The sequence below is a fragment of the Barbus barbus genome (genome assembly GCF_936440315.1).
Source record: "Barbus barbus genome assembly, chromosome: 39".
NCBI classification, from domain to species: Eukaryota; Metazoa; Chordata; class Actinopteri; order Cypriniformes; family Cyprinidae; genus Barbus; species Barbus barbus.
In genome coordinates, this window is record NC_136717.1 from 9,201,100 (window position 1) to 9,228,037 (window position 26,938).

The window sequence follows — 26,938 nt, forward strand, 5'->3', positions numbered from 1 at the left end:
CAGACAAATATCGTCGCTTCATACATCAATGGAAAGCTTTGCCAATTTATTCAACTTGCAGATGATGTATAAATCTCAGTTTTGAAAAATTGACTGTTATGACTGGTTTTGTGGTCCGGGGTCACATATATTAACTTTAAATAACACAATACAGTTAAAAATATAAATAAGGACTTAGTCTATACTTTGTTAGTCACATATAGCCTAATATAATTGTAGGCTGTTGCAGACGACAGAGTTTGACCTATTAATATCTTTATAGCACCAATAGGTGTTAGTTAAGAAGGCAAGCATTGAGTTTTTGTATAGGCTATATTTGGATAATTCATATAGGGCTCCACTGCGTATCTCCTTTAAAAGCAGAGCGCATAAAGTTTGACCCTTAACGCTTTCCGTAGTCCGCTGAAAAAGGTAAACACGGAAGTCTAATCATACTAAATATAGTCGGAATGAGGTTGCTTTAATACGCGTCTTTTTAGTGATTAATATGATTATAAATCTCTAGCGGAGAACACAAAAGATGTAAACAACCAAACAGCTGTTAGTGGTGTCTTTCAGCCTGATATAAAGTTTGTACAGGTTCAATGGCTTCAGATAAGCAAGTCACATTTGTGGTCGTCGGTGGAGGAGTCGCAGGTGTAACTTGTGCAGAACAGGTACGAACAAATCCATAACTGATCTACAATGACTGGTCTGATAACTGTCTGGTCTTATAAGTTTGAAAACTTTTACAGATCGTATCGCAGTTCGCATCAGATGAAGTTTATCTTCTGACAGCCTCACCCTTAGTAAAGACGGTCGTACAGTTCAAACAGGTTTGTTGAAATTGTGTCTTTCTTTAATTAGGAGAACTTTGATTATTTACATTTATTGTACTTCCTTAAAAATCTATTTTATTTCAAAAATACAAACTGTACACAGATTCCAAATCAGTTTGGTAAAACATGAGGTGAAATGTAATACAATATGTTATTTTTTCAACTACCTTCCTTCATCTAGGTGTCAAAGACTTTGGAAGAATTCGATATCGAGGAACAGCCATCCAGTGTTTTAGAAGAAAAGTATCCCAATCTGAAAGTCATACAATCTGCAGTCAAACTCCTGCGAGCTAAGGAACATGTATGTTCAGACAAACACTTAGTTTCTTTTTCCTAAAATATTCTGAATTTAATTTTAATCACTCTCTGAATTTCTGCAGCTTTTACAAGCAGAGAATGGTCAGACGATTCATTATAAAAAGCTGTGTATCTGCAGCGGAGCCAAACCTAAGCTACTCACCCAAGACCACCCTCATGTGCTGGGCTTATGAGACACAGATAGCGCTCAGGTACACTCATTAATCATCAATATTATGTATTTGAGCAACAAACATGAATGATTGAGTGATCGATGCTATTTTCACAGGAGTTTCAAAAGCGATTATCAAAGGCTAAAAGGGTAGTTGTCATTGGCAATGGAGGAATCGCATTAGAATTGGTGTAAGTGTCTGAATTATTAATATTAGTAATACGGGATCTGCACAGTAAACACTCACATGCACACACAAAACACACTATTAATCACTGAAATGCTTGGAATTAGTTTTGTAAAGAAATATAATTTTGTGTAAATTGATTTTTTTTTTTTTACCAATTTAAAAATTTGATTAAATGAAAATAATATAATTTCTATACGTTTCTGCTTCATAATTCTTCTACTCCCGTTTGAGTTATTTCACAATTAATTTGTGTTATTTGGTATTTTGATATTTTACTATTATCAGTAATGTGAAAAATAATTGAAAGTATGTTGGCAAACCAAAGTAAAGAAGAAAAAACAATATAATATAAATGTTATGGGTTTAATATTTCCACTACATATTGTGGGGCAAATAAGTATTTGATACACTGCCGATTTTTCAAGTTTTCCCACTTACAAAGAATGGAGAGATCTGTCATTTTCATTGTAGGTACACCTCAACTGTGAGACAGAATCTAATAAAAAATCACATTGTATGATTTTTAAATAATTAACTTCCAATTTATTGCATGAAATAAGTATTTCATCACCTACCAACCAGCAAGAATGCTGTCTCACAGACCTGTTAGTTTGTCTTTAAGAAGCCCTCCTATCCTCCACTCATTACCTGTATTAATTGCACCTGTTTGAACTTGTTGCCTGTATAAAAGACACCTGTTCACACACTCAATCAATCAATCAGACTCCAACTGCTCCACTATGGGCAAGACCAAAGACCTGTCTAAGGACACTAGGGACAAAATTGTAGACCTGCACAAGGCTGGGATGGGCTACAGGACAATAGGCAAACAGCTTGGTGAGAAGGCAACAACTGTTGGCGCAATTATTAGAAAATGGAAGAAATTCAAGATGACTGTCAATCTCCCTCGGACTGGGGCTCCATGTAAGATCTCGCCTTGTGGAGTATCAATGATCCTGAGAAAGGGATCAGCTTAGAACTACACGGGAGAACCTGGTCAATGACCTGAAGAGAGCTGGGACCACAGTCTCAACGGTTACCATTAGTAACATTACCATTAAAATCCTGCAGCGCGCTCAAGGTCCCCCTGCTCAAGCCAGCACATGTCCAGGTCCGTCTGAAGTTTGCCAAAGACCATCTGGATGATCCAGAGGAGGCATGGGAGAAGGTCATGTGGTCAGATGAGACCAAAATATAACTTTTTGGTATAAACTCCACTCGCCGTGTTTGGAGGAAGAAGGATGAGTACAATCCCAAGAACACCATCCCAACCGTGAAGCATGGGGGTGGAAACATCATGCTTTTGGGGGTGCTTTTCTACAAAGAGTACAGGAAGACTGCACCGTATTGAGGGGAGGATGGATGAGGCCATGTATTGTGAGATTTTGGGCAACAACCTCCTTCCCTCAGTAAGAGCATTGAAGATGGGTCGTGGCTGGGTCTTCCAGCATGACCATAACCCCAAACACACAGTAAGGGCAACTAAGAAGTGGCTCCGTAAGAAGCATTTCAAGTTCCTGGAGTGGCCTAGCCAGTCTCCAGACCTGAACCCAATAGAAAATCTATGGAGGGAGCTGAAACTCTGTGTTGCCCAGCGACAGCCCCAAAACCTGAAAGATCTGGAGAAGACCTGTATGGAGGAGTGGGCCAAAATCCCTGCTGCAGTGTGTGCAAACCTGGTCAAGAACTACAGGAAACATCTGACCTCTGTAATTGTAAACACAGGTTTCTGTACCAAATATTAAGTTCTATTTTTCTATTGTATCAAATACTTATTTCATGCAATAAAATGGAAATTAATTATTCAAAAATCATACAATGTGATTTTCTGGAATTTTTGTGATATTCTGTCTCTCACAGTTGAGGTGTACCTACGATGAAAATTACAGATCTCTCCATTCTTTGTAAGTGGGGAAAACTTGAAAAATCGGCAGTGTATCAAATACTTATTGGCCCCACTGTAATTCCACTTACTCCCATTTGTGTTATTTTGCATTTTAATATTTTGATGATTGATTTTAATTGTGTAATAGTTATGTGTAGGTGCATCCACATTTTTGTTTGGAAGTCTAGGTCCAAATGCAAACAGAACAAGGTAAAAAAAAAAAAAAAAAAAAAAGAAAGGGATGGATGGAGATGTATTGTGATATTTTGTAATGCCTGCCGTGTGTTCCTGTAGGTATGAAGTAGAAGGTTGTGAAGTGATCTGGGCTATAAAGGATAAAGCCATAGGAAACACATTCTTTGATGCAGGAGCTGCTCAGTTTCTCATTCCCTCACTGGAGGTTGACAAAAAAGAAAGATCTTTGCCCTGCAAGAGAGCACGCTACACTACTGACAAGACTGGAGGTATGAATTCAGCTTACACACACACACACACACACACACACACACACACAAAGTGAGCTCTGCTGCCCTCTTCAGGTAGTTTTGATGGAAAGTAATACAGTTTTACTTAAATTATCATATGTAGTTTGTACACTGCCAGTCCTTGTTCGGACACATGCACTTATTACTTTTTTTTTTGTAATAATAATACCATTTACATTGTTCCATTTTCTAGATTGTTAAATAATAGTGAAGTCTTACAAACCACTATATTTTGATTCATTATAAGCTGATAAAAAACATCAATTCTGTAAAGTGTTTCACATGTTTTTGTGTCATAGCAGGCCACGGTGGGGCTTCAGGGGATCTTGGCAGTGCCTTGGGCCCAGATTGGCATGCGGGGATTGAACTAAGAGGAACAGTGCAGGTTTGTATCCAGTATATTTTCACAGTTGTACATTAGTCACCATAAAATGGTGGATGATTGCCACTTTTCACCCTATTTTGATTGTTTTTCTTCATTTTACAGAATTCCAGTGGAGTCCATATAGAATATGAGTGTGAGGTTGAAAAGATTTACACCGAACAGGAACACCAGCGAACTCTGGCAACAGGTACAGCTGCAGCTCTGTTACTGTATTAATGAATAAATGATGTACTGACTTTCTAAAACGTCCCTCCTGTTATGGGTAAGATGCGATTGTGGACTCAGGCGCGTCAGATGGGCTGGTACGTAGCACGTTGTATGGCTGCAGATGTGCTGAAGGAGCCTATAGAGCTGGACTTCTGCTTTGAGCTGTTCTCACACATCACCAAATTCTTCAACTACAAGGTGAGTCCTTTTGTTTTTGACTTTTACTTTAAAAACAATATGTATGCTCTTCTTGTTGGTACCTCTCTTTCTGAAGACATTTCAGATATTGTTTTATTCTCGGACTTAATGCCAGAGAATTCAGAATTTAAAAATTGTCTCCCTTTTCATTCATGAGTCGCAACTAGAATGACTGAATTGCAATGCAAAGTATTTTGCACAATGGAAACATTATGAAAATAAATAGGAGAGATGCACACTCATTAGGAGTGAAATTGGTGACAACGATGTGAGGTTTAAAAATGGGCATTCAGTTGTCTCTGGCCACATTAACTCAATAATTCACAATAATACATTCACACAATTCACTATAATTATATGTGAAAAATTAAGAGCATTCTCAGTGGATGGCACAAAAGTAGTTTTCACATTTGATAATACATATTGCAACCATTTAATTTTGGTTTTGTCTTATTTTATTTTTTTTAGGTGGTTTTGCTTGGGAAGTTTAATGCTCAGGGTTTGGGTCTGGACCATGAGCTTCTTGTGCGATGTACAAAAGGCCAGGAGTATGTGAAGGTGGTTCTGACTGGGGGCCGAATGGTGGGAGCCGTCCTTATCGGAGAGACGGACCTGGAGGAAACTTTTGAGAACCTCATTCTCAATCAGATGGATTTATCCCGATATGGCGAGGAGCTTCTTAATCCTAATATTGACATTGAAGACTACTTTGACTAATTTTACTGACGCGGAGTTGCAATTCGTTCATCGCACAGGAAAATAGGAACTGTAAAGGACTGCTTTTATGTTCTTTTTTGAAGCTTTAAAGCTCCAGTTTCAATTCATTGTAACTGCATGGAAAATAGTGACTAGTACTTTGTTCAAAATTTCTAATTTTGTGTTCCAAGTCATATGGGTTTGGAACAATGGTGAAGTTTCATAAATGATTAGGCCGAGTTTTCATTTTTGTGTGAACTATTCTTTTAAGGAACTATGAGCTTTTAGATGTAACCAATGGATAATGCACATTAAGAAAAACATGGACTGTTGAGTTGCCAAAGAGAGATATTTATTGATTCTTTATTTAGAAGTGCTCCGTTTTCACATCATGAAGTCCATGTATACTGTAGCTACACTAAAGTATTGTTTAGTTGCAACATTGCACCTTTCAGTTTTTTGGGATACATGTCTGTTACTCCCATAACGATCCTTTGGTGGTCAATTCTGTGAATTCTTTTTTTGGAATGATTCTTGACCAAGAGTGGAGGGGAAATCATTACTTCAAGTGAGCTTCCGATGGTGTTTACGGTATCTGGGTGAAAAATGTTAAATTCAAACAGTATAACATTAAATGACTTTAAAACTTCCATTAAATCCAAACATTATCCCCCAGTTTCACAGACAAGGTTAAGCCTGGTCCTAGACTAAAATGTAAGTCTGAGCTGTTTCAACTTAAATAAACTTGCACTAACTGATCTTAAATATATATCAATGCCTTTGTTTTGTCTCAAGATGCACCCCAGTAATGTTTTTTGTTTTTTTTCTAAGCATGTTTATAAAAATTTTAATTGAACTATGATTGAATTAACTGAACTATTGCCTAATCCTGGTTTAGTCTAAGCCCTGTCTGTGAAACCGGGCCTAAAGCCCATTAAATACATTAAAACTTCCATTAAATCCGAACCTTTTTCAAAAATATTTTCCCAATGACACCTTATTTCTTATTTATACCTTATTAACCTGTATTATATAAACATACTGACATTTTACACACATTATCTAGGTCTCCCAGCATTCGTTTTTGATATAAATTAGTTGCTGCGATATTCAAGCATGTACTCTGGATATATCTGATTGGAATCAAAGATAACAAAAACCCTGGGATAGAGCATATCATCTACACAACTATCATGTATGTTTTCATTCTGGTCATCATTAGGTGTACAGTAATCTGGATGGCCTGTTTTGTACTTCCCAACAATAACCCGGGCAAGCAGCATGACTTTGTTTCCCTGCCTGGTTTTACTGTATTTGTCAGCAAAGGATGCATGTTTTGCAAAGTATGTTCCTGCGAAATATAAATAAATCAGTTAATAAAAAAACAAGTATTTTATATGTGAAAACACCCAAAGAAACCTTATAATCACAGCCCACCTTTGCCATATATGTGTCCCCTTCTTTTCTGGTCTGATAGTCTGCAGTTAAAATTAAATGTGCAAATAGATTGCATGTTTTTTGCATCTGTGCCATGAAACAGCATTTGCTCTTCAATATCTGATTGTCCTTTTATCCTCATCAACTGGATTTTTTTCCTAAGGATTCAAGACAAGAATTCAGGCAATACATGTTTTAATGGCATTTTTATCATTTCATATGCAAGTAAAATAACCATTTAGAGTAATGGGAATTAAAAAAAAATAAATGTAGAAAATATGGTCTTACAAATAGGTATAATTTTTTTTGTACACAAATTATTATTATTAATTTATTTAGCGTTTTCATAAGATTCTTCCAAATCGTCTTAGATGGAGCAAGACATTCTCATTACCTACAAAACAGTTCCCAAAGGTCCATGTTCTGTATTCTTTTTATGGATATGATGGGATCATGCAGCAAGCCATCATCCCTGACAAATCTCTCCACTGCCTGATACTCACTGCTTCCTTTTCTCAGAGAGATTAGCTGATTGAGATAAGAAAACATTTTCAGGGAGAATGTCCGAATAGAAAAGTAACTCTATGATAAGCACTTCCTCTTACCTGATAAGGCTTTTTGGGATCAACATCCTTCCAGTGCGCTGGTGGAGATGGAGAAATCTCATCACATTTGCATCTGTTACACAAAACATATGCAAGGTAAGTTTCACTTTCGTTTCATTGAAAAAGAAATGAACTTGAAAGCACCATACTTGACTGTATTATGCACATACTTATATACACTGTGTATAGACCTAAAACATATTTAGACATACACTAACTTCATTTTTTTTTCTGATAGATAGATAGATAGATAGATAGATAGATAGATAGATAGATAGATAGATAGATAGATAGATAGATAGATAGATAGATAGATAGATCTCACCTGAATCCATTCTCAATCTGAAATGAGCGTTTAATCCATTTTTCTTTCCCAGTTTTTAAGTTAACTTGTGTGCTTGCTAAATTTGAACATAATACAAAAGACAATATAATAACAATAAAAACACTAACGATGATAATAATAAAACAGTGTCTGATAATGACATGAACACAGATGTTGGTATTATTCTGTCATGGGTTTACTTATTTAATTTAAATCAAATGTAGCTACTTCAAAATGCAGTATTGTATTTTGTGCATTAAAACTACTTCTACTTCAAAGTATTCCTAAATTATGTTATGATTGTAAGGGTATTATCAACTGTTTACCTGCAAAGTTAATCTGGAACTGACCTCCAGCAGTAGTCATAGTTATAACCCCTTGTGGGTTTCTGAGGTAATATCTCTCCAGATCATCACTGGACATAAAACTCTTTGGGTCATCCTAAAAAAAGGCATTTTTAATCAATTATAGAGGAAACAGTTGAAAGCGAATATATTGCAAAACTAAGACATTACCTCAACCTTGTGCCAGACACCACACTTTGCCTTGTAGTACCAGTACCATGGTGTGTCAGACGTGTCCATATATTCCACTTCATCCTCCAGCACCAAACCAGACAACTCATCACACGACATTTCAACAGGTAAACAAATTACTACATTGGAAAGTTTTCCAGTAACAACTCAACTAGATACCCGTATTTCTAGACTAGAAAAAAGAGAGTGAACATAGTAACAAAGGAAATAAGAGAGTCGCATTTTGACAGACAAATTGAAAGCGAGCGCGAACGAATAAAGTCGCACTCGTGAAAACCTCAAGATCATAAATACCCTGACGTACAAGTGGGAGCGAAAAGGAAACTTAAGGTCGTATAATATTCATAAACAGGAAACACTGCAAACAGACGCGTCATGCCTGGGACTGGAGAGCCTTTTATTTTTTATATATGAAAGAGAGATTGGCAAATCTATTGCGCTCAAGGGGCGTGGTCTCGGTTTTCTTATTTGTATCTTTGAGAATATATCGAGTGCACAATCGGCTAATTGGGATCAGCCTATTCTGCAAAATATATTACTGAATTATTCATTGTTGTTGTTGTTATTCACATAGGCTACTGAAATGAAATTCACACACTGTCACAATTATGAACTAAAGAGTCAAATGGCACACAATGTCATAATTAAATCGAAATTATGAGAAAAAAGTAAAAACTGTGACATCGAAAAACTTAAAGCTATGACACGAAAAGGCATACTAAATCGTAATTAAAAGATTATGTCAATATTAAGTAAATTATTAGCCTACAAAAAATAGGCTAATAATAATAGGCTACTTCATAATGATTTTTAATTTTATTTTATGAATTTTGACTGGGCTATAGTGTGATATTATTAATCAAAGGCCCCCTGTGTAGCAGAAATTGGTTTCCATAGAATAGAGAGGGGGTTCCGCGAAAAATAGGTAACTGTGAGGAGGAAGTGGCAGCCCACAGTACCTGCAACTAAAACAACCCAGACAGCAACATAGTTTTGGCCCAGATCCAACCCACATCTGGCCTGTCTGAAATCCATGCGGGCCAGTTTGCTCACTGACAATGACTGAAATGGTCAGTCTATAATTTTAATGGTAGGTTTATTTGAACAGTGGGAGACAGAATAACAATAAATAAAAATAAAAAAAATCCAGAAAAATGCATTTCAAAAAAGTTATAAATTTATTTGCATTTTAATGAGTCAAATAAGTATTTGATCCCCTTTCAATTAGCACGATTTCTGGCTCCCAGATGTCTTTTATACAGGCAAGGATCTGAGATTAGGAGCACTCTCTTAAAGGGAGTGCTCCTAATCTCAATTTGTTAATGGTATAAAAGACAACCTGTCCACAAGAGCACTCAATCAATCAGATTCCAAACTCTCCACCATGCCCAAGACCAAAGAGCTGTCCAAGGATGTCAGGGACAAGACTGTAGACCTACACAAGGCTGGAATGGACTACAAGACCATCGCCAAGCAGCTTGGTGAGAAGGTGACAACAGTTGGTGCAATTATTTGCAAATGGAAGAAACACAAAATAACTGTCAATCTCTCTCAGTCTGGGGCTCCATGCAAGATCTCACCTCGTGGAGTTTCAGTGATCATGAGAACGATGAGGAATCAGCCCAGAACTACACGGGAGGATCTTGCCAATGATCTCAATGCAGCTGGGAACATAGTCACCAAGAAAACAATTGGTAACACACTACACCGTGAAGGACTGAAATCCTGCAGCGCCTGCAAGGTCCCCCTGCTCAAGAAAGCACATGTACAGGCCCGTCTGAAGTTTGCCAATGATTCAGAGGAGAACTGAGTGAAAGTGTTGTGGTCAGATGAGACCAAAATCCAGATCTTTGGCATCAACTCAATTCGCCGTGTTTGGAGGAGGAGGAACGCTGCCTATGACCCCAAGAACACCATCCCCACCGTCAACCATGGAGGTGGATACATTATGCTTTGGGGGTGTTTTTCTGCTAAGGGGACAGTACAACTGCACCGCATCAAAGGGATGATGGACGGGGCCATGTACCGTCAGGGCCAGGGCATTGAAAATGGGTCATGGATGGGTATTCCAGCATAACAGTGACCCAAAACACACAGCCAAGGCAACAAAGGAGTGGTTCAAGAAGAAGCACATTAAGGTCCTGGAGTGGCCTCGCCAGTCTCCAGACCTTAATCCCATAGAAAATCTGTGGAGGGAGCTGAAGGTTTGAGTTGCCAAACGTCAGCCTCAAAACCTTAATGACTTGGAGAGGATCTGCAAAGAGGAGTGGGACAAATCCCTCCTGAGATGTTTGCAAACCTGGAGGCCAACTACAAGAAACGTCTTACTTCTGTGATTGATATCAAGGATTTTGCCACTAAATCATGTTTTGCAAAGGGGTCAAATACTTATTTGACATTAAAATGCAAATCAATTTATTACTTTTTTTAAATGCGTTTTTATTGATTTTTTTTTTGTTGTTATTTTGTCTCTCACTGTTCAAATAAACATTTAAATTATAGACTGATCATTTCTTTATCAGTGGGCAAACGTACAAAATCACTGTATATAAATATATTAGTCAGTAACCTATCTTGTATTTAATAATAATAATAAATATAAATATTCATTTAGAATTCACTGTTTAGCTAAATGATAATTTTTATGTAGCCCATAGACCTACACATGTGTGTGTGTGTGTGTATGTGTGTGTGTATTTATGTTTGTGCTAACACACACACACACACACACACACACACATATATATAGAGAGAGAGAGACATTCTTACATATTCATAGAGTTATGTTGTATTGTTATTATACACATACAAATTTATATATCTAATGAAAGGCCAGCCTAAAAGACAAAAGAACGTCTCATTAATGGCCTTTATTTAAAATCATATTTTGCTGTGTTATGAAAGTTCAGATTTACATTTATAGTATTTCAAGAAACAAAATTGTTTTGTTTTTGTTTAATAAAATAGCCTTTAAATTTGTAACAGGCTTAGTATTTTGTCAAAGTCAGTGCTGTAATTCAGTGTAAACTCCTGCTGTTGTCTCCTCCTTGAATGCTTGCGACATGGCTGATGTGCAGCATTGCTTCAGTCTGATCGATTGATTCAGTCTGTTCCTGTCTGTTGTGCTGCTGAGAGGTTTGCGATTGTAGCTCCGCTTTTTTAATTTAATCTTTAACTTACTTTCACTCTCTGTTGTTTAAAGTGATAATATATTCCCACCATATTTCTGGTATTATCTATCAAACTAATCTAACTAATTTGATCGTTCGCTTTTAAAACTGCGAGTGCACAACCCAACACCCAGTCACACACACACACACACTCATACTCACACAAACCATGTTGGCTGTCATGTATGTTTTGTTGACCCTGCTTACTCTGTATCTGATTTGTCACCTGTATATAGCATGTTTGTTTGCATAATAAAAAAAAAAAACTGCGAGTGCACGATGTCAGACACTGTAATATGCTCTGGCCCCCTCCCTGCTTACCGGGGTGATGAGATTCATATCAGACTGTCGTCACTCAATGGCTGGATGTCTAAATGGTGTCCGCAGAATAACATTGGTTTTATAGACAATTGGACGAGTTTTTGGGGCAGACCTGACCTGTTGAATAGAGATGCTCTTCATCCCTCCTGGGGTGGTGCCACTCTTCTCTCTAGAAATATGGCACATAGTCTTAGAGTTCATACTTGACTAACTGGGGCCCAGGTCAGGAAGCAGACAGACTGGCTAAACCGACAGTCTGCTAGCCGCCTCACGTCACAGAAGTCAGTTAATTCTCAGCACATAGAGACTCCTTCACCCAGATATCACACTATAGAGACTGTGTCTGTTCCCCGAACTAGAAAATACAGAAAACGTCCAAACCAAATTAAGAGTAACAATTTAATTGATGTTCAACAAATAAAAAATGTTTACAATACAGAGAAACAATTGATAAAACTTGGCTTACTGAATATCTGGTCCCTTTCTACGAAGTTCCCAAACGCAGGTTTGGGAGGAGCCTAATCATCCAGTCCTGTCAATCACCGCTACGACCGTATATAAGCAGCAGTCATTGGTCCGTTCCAGCGACAATTCTTCCGGCATCCCTCCACCACCCCTTCTCCTCTAAATTCCTAATTTTTTCTTCCACACCTTACCATCACAAGGAGGGGGGTTCTTACTCAGAGCTCGAGCCGAGCCGAGGGTTCGAGCCTTCTTCTCAGACAGCAAGCCAAGTTTGTTATCTGGTAGGGCTGAATGGGCAGGCGAACTCGTGAAAGCACTTTTTGTAAATTATTTGATCAATGATCATAACCTAGATTTGCTCTGTTTGACAGAAACATGGCTAAAACTAGATGAATACATTACTTTAAATAAGTCTACCCCCCAAGATTACTGCTATAAAAATGAGCCACGTCCAAAAGGTAAAGGGGGAGGTGTTGCTAAAATTTATAGCAATATTCTCAGTATTTCTCAGAGGGCAGGTTTTAAGTATAACTCGTTTGAAGTTATGGTGCTGCGTATAATATTATCTAGAGAAATACGTGTTAGTGATAAATCCCCTGTGATGTTTGTACTGGCTACTGTATACAGGCCACCAGAGCACCACACAGACTTCATTAAAGAATTTGCTGATTTTCTATCTGAGTTAGTACTAGTCTCAGCCCAAGACGTCACGCCCACGGACCGTTGGCTAAACGTCTGATGCATATGGCACATTTTTCTGGAAACACTTCAGGAATGTCGAAGTCGTCATCTGACTGGTTGAATTAAACCGGATTTCTGGGAGATGCGAGTGTCGCGTTGATTTTCGGTCCACCGGGAAACAAAGATTCCGTGGCGCCAAACCCCCTCACGAAAGAAGAAAGCCGTTGTCTTTACAACTGTGATGACGAACGCTTATCAGGGTCAACTAAACACTGGATTTTCAAAAGTATGTGAAATATTTAAAGTTCGTGCTATAGAATCTTTAAAATACATCCGAGAGTTTCACACACCGGTTTGTTTTTGTGGCAACATGTCCACGACCATGATGCTATGAACAAAAAAAACGTGATGCTTTGAACGAAACCAACTATGATTGGTTGTTTGTCGGTTGTTGGTTGTTGAAATGTCGGTCAAACGGCCTCATGGGCGGGCCTTGGCCATTGAAAGTGGACATATATTCCAGACCTTCAGCTGTCAGTCTGAAGGTCTGGCTACGCTAGACTAAGTTAGTACTGGCTGCAGATAAAGTCTTAATTGTTGGCGATTTTAATATCCATGTCAATAATGAAAAAGATGCCTTAGGATCAGCATTCATAGACATTCTGAACTCTATTGGGGTTAGACAACAAGTTTCAGGACCTAATCATTGTCGAAATCATACTCTAGATTTAATTCTGTCACATGGAATTGATGTTAGTGATGTTGAAATTCTGCAGCAAAGCGATGATATCTCAGATCATTATCTAGTCCTGTGTAAACTCCATGTAGCTAAAACTTATCTCAATTCCTCAGCATATCCAACAGCGCAGAAAAACTTGATGATGTAACAGAAACTGTGGACTCTGTCTTTTTCAGCACTTTAGATACAGTTGCTCCTTTACGCTTAAGGAAGATCAAAGAAAACAGTCTGACTCCGTGGTATAATGAGCACACTCGCACCCTAAAGAGAGCAGCCCGGAAAATGGAGCGCAGCTGGAGGAAAACAAAACTAGAGATTTTGTAAAGCTTGGCGGGAAAGAACCCTATCCTACAGAAAAGCATTAAAAACTGCTAGATCTGATTACTTTTAGTCTCTTCTAGAAGAAAACAAACATAACCCCTGGTATTTATTCAATACAATCACTAAATTAACGAAAATTAAAGCATCAACAGGTGTTGGCATTTCCCAAGAGCACAGTAGACTTTATGAACTACTTTACTTCCAAGATCGATACTATCAGAGATAAAATTGTAACCATGCAGCTGTCAGCTACAGTATCGCATCAGACGCCGTCAGTGCACTATAGATCCCCTGAGGAACAATTCCACTCATTCTCTATTATAGGAGAGGAAGAATTGTATAAACTTGTTAAATCATCTAACCAACAACATGTATGTTAGACCCTATTCCATCTAAACTACTAAAAGAGCTGCTTCCAGAACTCATAGATCCTCTTTTGGCTATTATTAATTCATCATTGTCATTAGGATATGTCCCCAAAACCTTCAAATTGGCCTCTCATTAAAAAAACCACAACTTGACCCCAAAGATCTAGTTAATTACAGACGGATCTCAAATCTCCCTTTTCTGTCAAAGATACTAGAAAAGGTAGTATCCTCACAATTATATTCCTTCTTAGAGAAAAATGGTATCTGTGAGGAATTCCAGTCAGGATTTATACCATATCATAGTACCGAGACTGCTCTCATTAGAGTTACAAATGACCTGCTTCTATCATCTGATCGTGGTTGTATCTCTTTATTAGTTCTACTGGATCTTAGCGCTGCGTTCGGCACTATCGACCACAACATTCTTTTAAATAGACTAGAACACTTCGTTGGCATTAGTGGAAGTGCATTAGCATAGTTCAAATCGTACTTATCTGACCGCCATCAGTTCGTAGCAGTGAATGAAGAGGTATCATATCGATCACAAGTGCAGTATGGAGTACCTCAAGGCTCAGTACTAGGGCCATTACTTTCACGCTTTACATGTTACCCTTGGGAGATATTATCAGGAGACTGATATTATTATGGTGTTAGCTTTCACTGTTATGATGATGATACTCAGCTCTATATTTCTTCACGGCCCGGTGAAACACACCAAATTGAGAAACTAATGGAATGCATAGTCGATATAAAAAACTGCATGACGAGTAACTTCTTACTGCTAAATTCTGAAAAAAACAGAGGTGTTAATTATCGGACCTAAAACCCCCACACGTAATAACCTAGAACACTATCTAACACTTGACAGCGGCTCTGTCAATTCTTCTTCATCAGTTAGGAACCTAGGTGTGCTGCTTGATAGCAATCTTTCATTTGAAAGCCATGTTTCTAGCATCTGTAAAACTGCGTTTTTCCATCTCAAAAACATATCTAAATTGCGACCTATGCTCTCAACATCAAATGCAGAAATGCTAAGTCATGCATTTATGACCTCAAGGTTAGACTATTGTAATGCTTTACTGGGTGGTTGTTCTGCACACTTGATTAACAAACTACAGTTGGTCCAAAATGCAGCAGCTAGAGTCCTTACTAGAACTAAGAAGTATGACCATATTAGCCCGGTTCTGTCAACACTGCACTGGCTCCCTATCAAACATCGTATATCATATCAAACATTTTAAAATCTTGTTAATTACTTATAAAGCCCTGAATGGCTTAGCTCCTCAGTACTTGATCGAGCTCTTATCACATTATAGTCCTCCACGTCCACTGCGTTCTCAAAACTCTGGCCGTTTGATAATACCTAGAATATCAAAATCGACTGCGGGCAGCAGATCCTTTTCCTATTTAGCACCCAAAGTCTGGAACAATCTACCTAACACTGTTCGGGAGGCAGACACACTCTGTCAGTTTAAATCTAGATTAAAGACACATTTCTTTAACCTGGCATACACATAACACACTAATACACTTCTATTATTCAAATCCGTTAAAGGATTGTTAGGCTGCATTAATTAGATCAACCGGAACCGGGATCACTCCCCACAACACATGATGTACTCGTTACATTGTAAGAAGAATGGCATCTATGCTAATATTTGTCTGTTTCTTTCTTATACTGTTTCTCAGTCTTTGTCTGGATCAGATGGTGGATCGGCGCCGGGAGATGATGTCGGCGGAGGCCGGACACCTGGATGAGCCCCGGGGACATATCCCCAGCGAAGACCTCGACTTAAAATACAATAAAAAGAAAAAGAAAAGAAAATACCTAACTACAAAATACTATTATTGTTAGAAATTGCAACAACATGAAAATAGAAATATAATACATTTATACATTTCAAATTTTAATCAAAACAATAAGTCAACAATAAATAAACAATAATATCCTGGCAGAGGAGAACTGGCCCCCCGACTGAGCCTGGTTTCTCCCAAGGTTTTTTTCTCCATTCTGTCACAGAGGGAGTTTTGGTTAATCACTGGTTTGCCGCTGTCGCCTCTGGCTTGCTCATTTGGGGACACTTAAATTCTAGTGATTATCGTCAATTTGATTTCACAGATACTATTTAAACTAAACTGATCTAGACAGTGACATCTCTGAATTCAATAATTAAATGCCTTTAACTGAAAATTGAGTGTTTAATTTTATTATTATACATTACTGACACTCTATCCTCCAATTTAATACTGTTTAGTGCTTTGACACAATCTGCATTGTTAAAAGTGCTATATAAATAAAGCTGACTTGACTTGACACTAAAATGTAACTTAATACCAAACAAAGTGGACTTTATACCCATATTCACATTAAATTTCCATGTGTCATTTTGGATAAGAACAGATTCACCCACCAGCTCCTATGGGCCATATCATACTGAAAAGTAAAAGATAAATGTGTAAATGATTGTTTAAATTTCCAAATACCTTTTATCAATATAAAGAAAAGGAAAGGATGATATAAAAGCCCAGATAAGTGCCAGATACAGTACTGTCAAACATATAACACATTTTAACAATTTTGAATATAAAACTGTTAATTTCACAATACCTGAAAATGTATAATATCACTATTTGTTAGTGTTAATAGTGTTTATAGCATACAAGCACAGACAGAAGTAGATTAGAGAATGGAGTTTGAGGCTTGAGCGCCCTCTATTGGCTGCTATGCATTCTTAAAATTTCACTTTCTCAATAACCAAAACAAGAAACTCTTCAATTCACGGGAAGATGTCAGGTTTGTTGAGCTCTTGTACGTCTCTCTGTCTAAAATGGCAGAAGCCAACATTTCAGTTGCTCAGGACCAGTTCAGCTGTCCAGTTTGTCTGGATCTATTGAAGGATCCAGTGACCATTCCCTGTGGAGATAGTTACTGTATGAACTGTATTACAGGCTGCTGGAATCAAGATGATCAGAAGGGAGTTTACAGCTGCCCCCAGTGCAGACAGACTTTCACTCCAAGGCCTGTTTTAGGCAAAAATGTTTGCTGAAATGGTGGAGAAACTGAAGATGACAAAACTCCATTCTGCTGTTCCTGCTCAAGGTTATGCTGGAACTGGAGATGTGGAGTGTGACATTTGCTCTGCAAGAAAATACAAAGCAGTCAAGTCCTGTTTGGTGTGTCTCAGCTCCTACTGTCAGAATCACCTTGAATAACATGAGAATTTTTTTAAAGGTAAGAAACACAACTTGATGGATGCCACGGGGCGACTACAGGAGATGATCTGCCACAAACAGTTAGACATCTACTGTCGTACTGACCAGCAGTGCATTTGTTATTTGTGTGGAATGGGTGAACACAGAAACCACGACACAGTAACAGCTGTAGAAGAGAAGATGGAGAAGCAGGTATAAACTTACAACAAACACATTTATTGTGATGCAAACATTTATTTCAGCTGCTTAATGATAATACATTTACATTTATTCATTTAGCTGACGCTTTTATCCAAAGCGACTTACAATTGCTATATATGTCAGAGGTCGCACGCCTCTGGAGCAACTAGGGGTTAAGTGTCTTGCTCAGGGACACATTGGTGTCTCACAGTGGATTCGAACCCAGGTCTCTCACACCAAAGGAATGTGTCTTATCCACTGCGCCATCACCACCACACATATATCTTCACTAAGCTGAGGATATTTTCATGGAACAGCAGTTTTAATACACTACTTGTAAAAGAGAGATAGATATATATATACAATAGTCAACATTTGAAGTGGATCAAAAAAGTTAATCGAAGTTGTCCTAAGACAAGAACGCATTTTGGTTTTAGGTTTTAAGACACCTCAAATGTTGACTACTGTATATATAATCAAAAGTATTAATAATGGAATTTTATGTTGTGATTGTGTTGTTTGTCTTTGTCTGTAGAGTTTCCAGTCTTTCCCTGTTCCTCCTGAATCTACGTATGTACCCATCATTCCCTCTTCTCCACTTTCTTTCGATCATATGGCAAAATCTGTCTCCCTGCTTAGAGAGAACCATGAGGATTTCTGCAAACAAGAGATAGAAAGGGTATCTGGTAGAGGTGAATGCTTGCTATTTATTTATATTGAAATATTCAACTGCATCATGTAACGTAATGTAAATTGCATATAATCCTAAAACTTTAAATCTCTGGTGGTTTCCATAGTGTCACACATCCAGGTCTTTCCCACCCCAAACTCCAAGACCAGGGAGGACTTCTTACAATGTGCACGTGATCCTCTTTATAATCTGAAGCTGTTTGATTCTGTTATTTCTTATGAAAGTTTCTCAGTATTTCAGCTTGTTTTTCAAAGTTGATTAATTACAATCATTTGTAAGAACTTTTTCATTTGAACAATCTTAAGAAATGTACATAAAATATTCAGTGTCATGTACAGTATATTTCCCTCAGCAAACACTGAAAATGATTTCTTGCATGTTTAATAAATAAAGTACCTATTTTAATGAAAGACACAATTATAGAATATCGATTTCAAAGTATATATTTTTATTTCCTCCAGATTCCCGTCAGTTCACTCTGGATCCAAACACAGCGAATAAACGCCTTTGTCTGTCTGAAGGAAACAAAATGGCTTCTGACACTGGTTTAGTCCAGCAGTATCCTGATCATCCATTGATTGTACTCTTCAGGTGTTGTGTAGAGAGTGTGTGTGTGGACGCTGCTACTGGGAATTGGAGTGGAGTGGTCATGGTGTCACCGTATCAGTATTGGGAGGAAGGAAAAAGAATGCGTGTTTGGATTCATTTGTCAGTCATGGTGTTTGTTCTGTAGTCTGTCCAGTTGTGTGATTTGTCACGTTAAAAAACTGATTAAACCTTCCATACCACCCAGCTGCTCTAGAATAGGAGTGTATGTGGATCACAGTGCAGGAACTTTGTCCTTCTACAGTGTCTCGAACACAATGACCCTCATCCAATCCAGACCACATTCACTGAGCCGCTCTATCCATGGTTTTTACTTTCTTTTGGATCAACTATAAAATTGCTCTTCTGAAAAGTCATAGCCATATCACCCTGCAGCCCAAGACCGGTTGCCCACTGAAGCTAAGCAGGGTTGAGCCTGGTCAGTACCTGGATGGGAGACCTTTGGTGAAAACTAGGTTGCTGTTGGAAGAGGTGTTAGTGAGGCCAACAGGGGGTGCTCACCCTGTGGTCTGTGTGGGTCCTAACGCCCCGGTATAGTGACGGGGACGCTATACTGTCAAAAAGCACCGTCTTTCAGACGAGACGTTAAACCGAGGTCCTGACTCTCTGTGGTCTTTAAAAAAATCCTATGGCACTTCTCGTAAAGAGTAGGGGTGTAACCCCGGTGTCCTGGCCAAATTCCCTCTACTGGCCTTTGTATATCATGGCCTCCTAATAATCCCCATACACTTGATTGGCTCATTGACTCTCTCCACCTGTAGCTGGTGTGTGGTGAGCGCACTGGCGCCGTTGTGCTGTGGCTGCCGTCGCATCATCGAAGTGGATGCTGCACACTGGTGGTGGTTGAGGAGAGACCCCCCCCACATGATTGTAAAGCGCTTTGGGTGTACAGCAATACACAATAAAGCGCTATATAAATGCATCATTCATTCATTCATTCAAAAGTATACTTTTCACAAGAGTAGTTTCAAACTTGATACATCGTACATATTCAACTCTGTAAAACCTCACAGCAATAATGTTAGAAACTCCTAAACAACAACACTTCAAATGTATTTCTATTCATCTTGAATATGTTGCATACCTGTATATTCTTCAGTTATACTTATTGGCAATTGCATTTTAATGTCATTAATATTTTAACAAGAATGGAAACAGTATTGAGTGCATAAATATCTAGTAATACACTAAAGCTATAGCTCTTTTTTATGTTGTTGGTTATTCACAGAGTAAATAAAAGAGCTGTAATTTTCTTTATATCAGCTATGAGGAGATCACGAGAATTAGCTGAAAAAGTATCATAAAATGGATAATTGGTGTGGTAAATCAGGTCTGAAGCTAACAAATAAATCATTTGGAAATAAATGAAAAGTGTGAGAGTATGTGTGTCTTTAGTATGGATCAGTATATTGGACTGTGCATAAATTCATTGATTGATTTTATTTTTTCCATGTCAGAAGATTTGAAAAATGAATTTGGCAAAATGATAATAAACATAGTTGTTATTGCTGGTTTGAAGTAAATTAGGCAAAATGTGTATCAATGAATGGGCAGAGGACATACTTTATCTTTTATAGTACTTTTTAACTGTCATTTAGATCTGCCTCCATCCATGGATTGAACCCTACTTTTTTTTTTCTTCTCGATAATCCGCTTCACTCGGATGTATGTCACAATATGGAAGAAACAATCTGTCGCTACGTCCATTTCATCACAATTTAAAGACAACATTCAATTTCCATTTTAAACATATGGGTGACTCTTGGCAATCAAGAGTTTCTTTGTTGTTGTCTTTTGAAAATATATGAGAAGAGGTAGAATTGTGGAGAGGTAGGCTATGAAAAATAATAGTAAAAAAAATTTACATGTGCAAATTTGAAAAACATAACTCAGGGTACATAATTTTCATGGAATCACATTCTAGCATTGCTTTTTTCCACAAGGCAGGATTGCTGGAAATGAAGTAAATAACGTAAACGTTATGCCATATGTCACGCAAACAAATTTCCAAATAAATTTCCACATTTCAGTCCATGAATGCATTTTCATATGATTGTTTTGTATCATAAATTAATATGTTACAAAAACATAAAATTTATCATATAATCCCCCTAGACGCAGTATATTATCCATTCACAGTTTTTCACCAAAGGCACTTTTGCAGTAACCAGCCACAACCACACAGAGCAGTACGTTCATCAGAATGAAAACGCTGTTAATTCCTTTGAAAATTCACTGATTTCCTTTTGGTCTTTGATGTCAGTAAAATTCAATCAGGTATTCCGGGTAGATCTGGTTGCTGTCGAATATAACAAAAATCTTCGGGCTCATCATGTCATCCACACAGCTGTCGAAAAAGTTGGCAATGCTCATGTCTTTGGATGGTGGTCTGCAATACTGGGGGTGACCCAGCGTATATTCCCCGACTAGAACCCGTGCCAGGAACATGCACTTGTACGGTGGGTCGCTCTGGAAAACAGGGGGCGCTAGACCATGTCTCTGTAGGATAAAGTTGTGCTTGCTAGTCGAATGACAAAACTTGCTTGAATATCTTGCGTCGCGTGCAAAATAACTTCCTGTAAAGACAGAAATTGTATATATACACAATATAAAATGTCAAATCAAAATTCAATTTAATCAAAAGTAGCGATATGCTTACAATAACCCTAATTTCAAAAAAGGCAATCACAAAGTTTTGTTCCAATAAAAATGTTAAAGGGATAGTTAACCCAAAAATGAAAATTCTGTCATTAAAGGTGCAGTAGGAGATCTTGGAAAATGCTAACTTTAGCCTGATAGCACTGAAAGCGAACGTCCCACCCTCCCTGCAAATCGGCGTACAAAGCCACGCCTCCTGAACGCATGAACGCGAACAGATCAGACGAGCAGAGACAACATTTACTACAATACATCATATGTCATTCACCGGTGAGAAAACTTTATAGTACAGTTAATAAAAGTACTAAAATACCAGGAAGGAAGATCGGGTTGTTTATGTTTATGATGACGTATCCTGTCTGCACGAATAGGGTGCGAAGAGGTATGCAAATACATACGTTGACCAGCATGCAGGAAAGCCAATTAAAACGCTCGGAATGAGCATTTTGATTGGATGAACATTTCTTGGTCCTACGCCTTCCACAGAATATATAAATACATATATATATATATATATATATATATATATATATATATACACACACATTTAGACCACTTAACTTAATGATTGCTATCAGGATGTGAAGAGACTTTTATAAGAGACCAGCATAACAAAAAATGTTTCTGAAGACAAATCACCGGTCACACTTTATATTAGGTGGCCTTACATCAAAAAATAAGTACAATGTACTTATTGTGGTCATATTGTATTCCAAAATACTTTTGTTGCTATTGAGGTTGGATATGGCTAAGGTTAGGGGCAGGTTTGGTGGTATTGGTAGGTTTAAGGGTGTGTTAAGGTGTAAGGGAAGGGTCAACAGTGTAATTATAAATGTAATTACAGAAATTAATTACATGTAGGTATTTTTAAATATATAAGTACAATGTAAAAACATGTATGTACACCATAAGTGCATTGTATCAAATGATTAATTTCAATGTAAGTACAGTACAGTAGTTACGGCCACCTAATATAAAGTGGGACCAAATCACCTACTGCACCTTTAATTACTCACCCTCATGTCATTCCAAACCCATAAGACCTTCATTCATCTTCAGAACAAAAATTAAGATATTTTTGATGAATTCCGAGAGCTCTCTGACCCTCCATAGACAGCAAGGATCCTTACACGATCAAGGTTCAGAAACGTAGCAAGGACATCGTTAAAATAATCCATGTGACATCAGCGGTTCAACCGCAATTTTACGAAGCTATGAGAATATATTTTGTGTTCAAAGAAAACAAAAATAACTTTATTCAACAATTCTTCTCTTCCTCATCCCATCTACAGCAGCACGGGTATAATGGACAGGGTATCATGACGCATGCGCTAACTTCCGGCTTATTCCAGATTTATTAAAAAATATATTTATTTGATTTCCGAAAATGAACAAAGGTCTTACAGGTTTGAAAAGACATGAGGGTGAGTAATTAATGACAGAATTTTCATTTTTGTGTGAACTATCCCTTTAAATTCTGCCACATCAGAAAAACTAAATCATTCTTTGGAATATTATGTATAATTTTCATATAATTAAAATTATGGCACACTAAGTCATAATTATCATTATTCATATTGATAATAATAAGTCAATTATGAGCCAAAAGGTCAAAATAATGAGCTAATGAGATTCTATATAGCTTTTTATACTCTCATATTTGCAACTTTTTATCTCAATTATAATAAAATAAACTATGACAAAGTTTTCTCATAATCATAACTTTTTTCTCTAATAATTAGAGATACAAATTTGGAACTGAGATATTAAGTCATAAGGAAGTTTGACGTAAAAAAAATTTTTTTAAATAAAGAGTCATATTCATGACTTAATTGAGATAAAAATGGAATTATGAGATAAAAAGGCATAATTATGACAAAATGTTGTGTCATAATTACAACTTTTTATCTTTTTATTTCAGCATTGTATTTCATAATGATTTTTACGCCGTAAATTCTACTTATATCATCATTATGATTTAGTATCCCATAATGCATGATGTTTAGTTTATTTTTGTTGGTCATGAATGATTAAGCATGATTTTTCTTGCATGGCAAAAAGTGGGCTTCTATAAACATGTCTGTTGTGTTCAATGGAATACAGAAGTCATACAGGTTTGGACTGACAAGAGGATACGAAATTATGAAACCCTTTTCAATTTTAGGTGAATTATCATCTTAATGCAGAAAGAATTCTGAACTATACCTTTGCCATAGACATCGCCGTGGCTTCCCGTGAGACGCCAATCAAAGTTATATGTGCATATGGCCTGTATGTTACTGTGACCGGTTCCATGAAAAAGCATCTTTTCTTCAACATCTATAACATGTTTTATCTTTCTCAACTGGGCCTTTTTCCTGTAACACATGTACACATTTATTCATTTGTTATTTTTTTATATGAAATTTAAACTGGATTCTGTCATAACTGAAATGTTTAAAAAACGTTATATAGAAAAATTTATTATAATAATTCTATACTAAGAAGCCTTGAAATAAGTTTAAAAAGTATACAGACAGAGAGACATTATTTCCAAATAAACCTCTTTAAAACAATTTCAAATATTGAAAAATGAGCCAACCTGCAGAAAAACTCCCACAGGTCCAGGTTCTGTACTCTTTGAATGGATCTGATGGGCTGGCTCATGGTTCTCTCATATAACCGGGCCACTTCTTTGTACTCAAACGTATCTCTGCATAAAGCAATAAGCTGGAAGGAAACAGTCACAATCCCAAAGTCATTCTGTGTTATTAAAAGTTATGTTTAACCTTTCTTTCTCTTTGCATACCTGATAGGGTTCTTCTGTATTAACTCTTTCCCAGTGACTGGGTACAGGAAGGGCTGGGTTATCACAGATAAATCTATGAAACACGAAATTGAAAAAAAAATTTTTTTTTAAATAATAAACAATATGGATGTACAATACAAATTTTACAATAAAAAAAAACTGGAGCATACCTAAAGTCAGTAGCTGAATGCAATGCCCTTTTGATTGGCCTTTCTTTTCCTGTAGTCACATTAACTTGTTTCATAGCTAGTGATATGATTGAAAAGTTGAAAAGATGAAAAGAGAGATGACAGGAATGACACACATCACACCCCCCAAGCCATTTATGACCACAAATCCAGATAAATAACACAAATCTGTATTTTGTTCGGTAACCAACCAGAAAAGTCTAATTTATAGGTATATTTAGCAGTATAGAAGTCCACTGAAGCATGCTGATTCTTGATGTAGTTTTGTTCAATTTGCTCATTGGTGACAGAACAACCTGTACTGGGAACTTCCTGTAGAGAAAAGGAAAACAGCATGCAGAAAGTCAACTTGTGAATTGCCATTCATATTAGTCTAATCTATCAGACTGCAGTTATATAAAAAGCAGTACATACTTCAAACATATGCCAGACGCCACACTCGGCGAGGTAGAACCAGCGCCACTTGGCCTCTGATGTGTCCATTTCTTCCTCACATGACTCTTCTTCAGTGGGCTTTTGGAGGTCTTCTGAGCTCTCCAAATGCTTGACAGTGGCCTCAGAGTACATCTTCAAAGCAAATACACAAATATGTCCACCTGGCCACCTTTTAAGTGCATGACAACATGCTTTCACTAATAACTAGCGTTGTTATGATTTGATTCCACAAATCTCATTCAAGCAAGATATTTTCTTTACTAAAACATGCTGAAATGATCAAATATATTTACACTTATGTTCAATCTATCGTTTTAAAATATATTAAACTTTCAGTCTACGCTTTCGGAAGCCTGCATCAAAGTTTGTTTACCAAACCTCATCTAGTACATTTCATTTGTTTTCACCGGTCGCGATCACCCATTCGTGAAAGACATTTGTTTACCAGATATGCTGGGATGATCAAATTTAGTAATAAATAAACCGTATTGTGTATACCTTTCGAAACAGCCCTTTTCCTCTTGAAGCTATAAATAACGTTGAACTGATCTAAATTTGAGGAAACATCTTTTCTCTCTAGATTCTGTTTATGTTCCGTTTTCCTCGATCGCTGGCTGTTGTTCGCTCTACTTCCGCATTCGTCGGTCATGACGTCATCGTGCGTCGTTCGACTACGAACATTTTCTTAAATAATTATTTTGAATATGTTGTTAATTTCTTTATTTTGTATGCAAAATTATTTATCCATAAGCAAAAATGGTGTAAGTCCACTTTGCGTCTTCCACTTTTCCTTGCTGAATTCAACTCTGTAATTTCATAGACTTAAAAATAAAAAAAACACATATTTTTTGATGTTTTATATGTTTAAAAACACGTTAACTTTATTATGAGGCTTTTCTCTTTATGTGAACGTAAACCAAGATTTGTCTTGTTGTTGATGTAAGTGCAAATATTGTCAAAGATACAGTCATATTTTCTCTGATGTTGTTTGTATTATATGTTTCTGTAATAATAATAATAATAATTCTTAAATAATTATTTTTTTGTTTAGGTTTTTTTTATAATTTCATAATACCAAGGGGGGGGGGGGGGGGGGGGGGGTACACTTTTGCATCTCTAGGAGATAGGCTACTCTGCAGTGGAGATAAGGTATATTAGCATATATATATATATATATATATATATATATATATATATATATATATATATATATATATATATATATATATATTTGTGTGAGTGTGTGTGTGTTAGCACTGGGGTACAATTTCAGCCCAAACAAATAAAAGTTACAATATTATCTAATTCCTTATTGTCAAATTCATCATTAGGCAAATAAATAAATAAATACCTAAATAAATAAATAAATAAATGAATGAAGGAAGAAAGAAAGGAAGAAACATTTAACACTTTATTATTTTAGAAGTAATAGCTCGGCTACATCTAATAATTAATACTTAAGACATACAACTTCAGGCATTTAGGTATGGCTACAGTTCTAGCTTAAAATAATCAAGAGCGACCATTTATAACGTAGAAAGTTAGTTAGCGTAGATAGTTTTGTTGCAGATTAACGTTCATTTGTTTTGTGACGGTTTTGTATTGATTTGGTTTTTATTTATTTGTGGTCTATCGTTCTAGTTTTTGATGCTATTCCTCAGTCCAACGGTAGATGTCAGACACCTAAACATTACAGAATTGAGCGTCAGTCCAGACTATCTATCTATCTATCTATCTATCTATCTATCTATCTATCTATCTATCTATCTATCTATCTAGTCATATACAAATAGCGGGCTTGTTACTGCAATAAAAATAATGAAACAACATTTAAAAAGATGAAACTCATGAAAATATAATGCACACATACTATTGTTT

The 26,938-nt window shown here is 36.9% G+C and overlaps 2 pseudogenes across 2 annotated transcripts; one reads left to right on the plus strand and one right to left on the minus strand.

Annotated features, from left to right (window-relative positions):
• Window positions 1-397: 397 nt before the first annotated feature.
• LOC306858992 (pyridine nucleotide-disulfide oxidoreductase domain-containing protein 1-like) lies at window positions 398-6,098 on the plus strand (annotated as a pseudogene). Its single transcript, XR_013785971.1, has 10 exons — window positions 398-656; window positions 735-815; window positions 1,000-1,119; window positions 1,199-1,327; window positions 1,405-1,478; window positions 3,657-3,826; window positions 4,147-4,232; window positions 4,335-4,412; window positions 4,500-4,637; window positions 5,106-6,098. The product of XR_013785971.1 is annotated as a pyridine nucleotide-disulfide oxidoreductase domain-containing protein 1-like (transcript).
• On the minus strand, window positions 5,683-25,700 carry LOC306858993 (annotated as a pseudogene). Its single transcript, XR_013785982.1, has 14 exons — window positions 25,559-25,700; window positions 25,040-25,192; window positions 24,817-24,937; window positions 24,608-24,683; window positions 24,231-24,510; window positions 23,855-24,006; window positions 21,259-21,567; window positions 8,216-8,382; window positions 8,027-8,141; window positions 7,701-7,776; window positions 7,376-7,448; window positions 7,165-7,298; window positions 6,771-6,928; window positions 5,683-6,684 (listed from the first exon to the last, which is right to left on the minus strand). The product of XR_013785982.1 is annotated as an uncharacterized misc_RNA (transcript).
• Window positions 25,701-26,938: the final 1,238 nt, after the last annotated feature.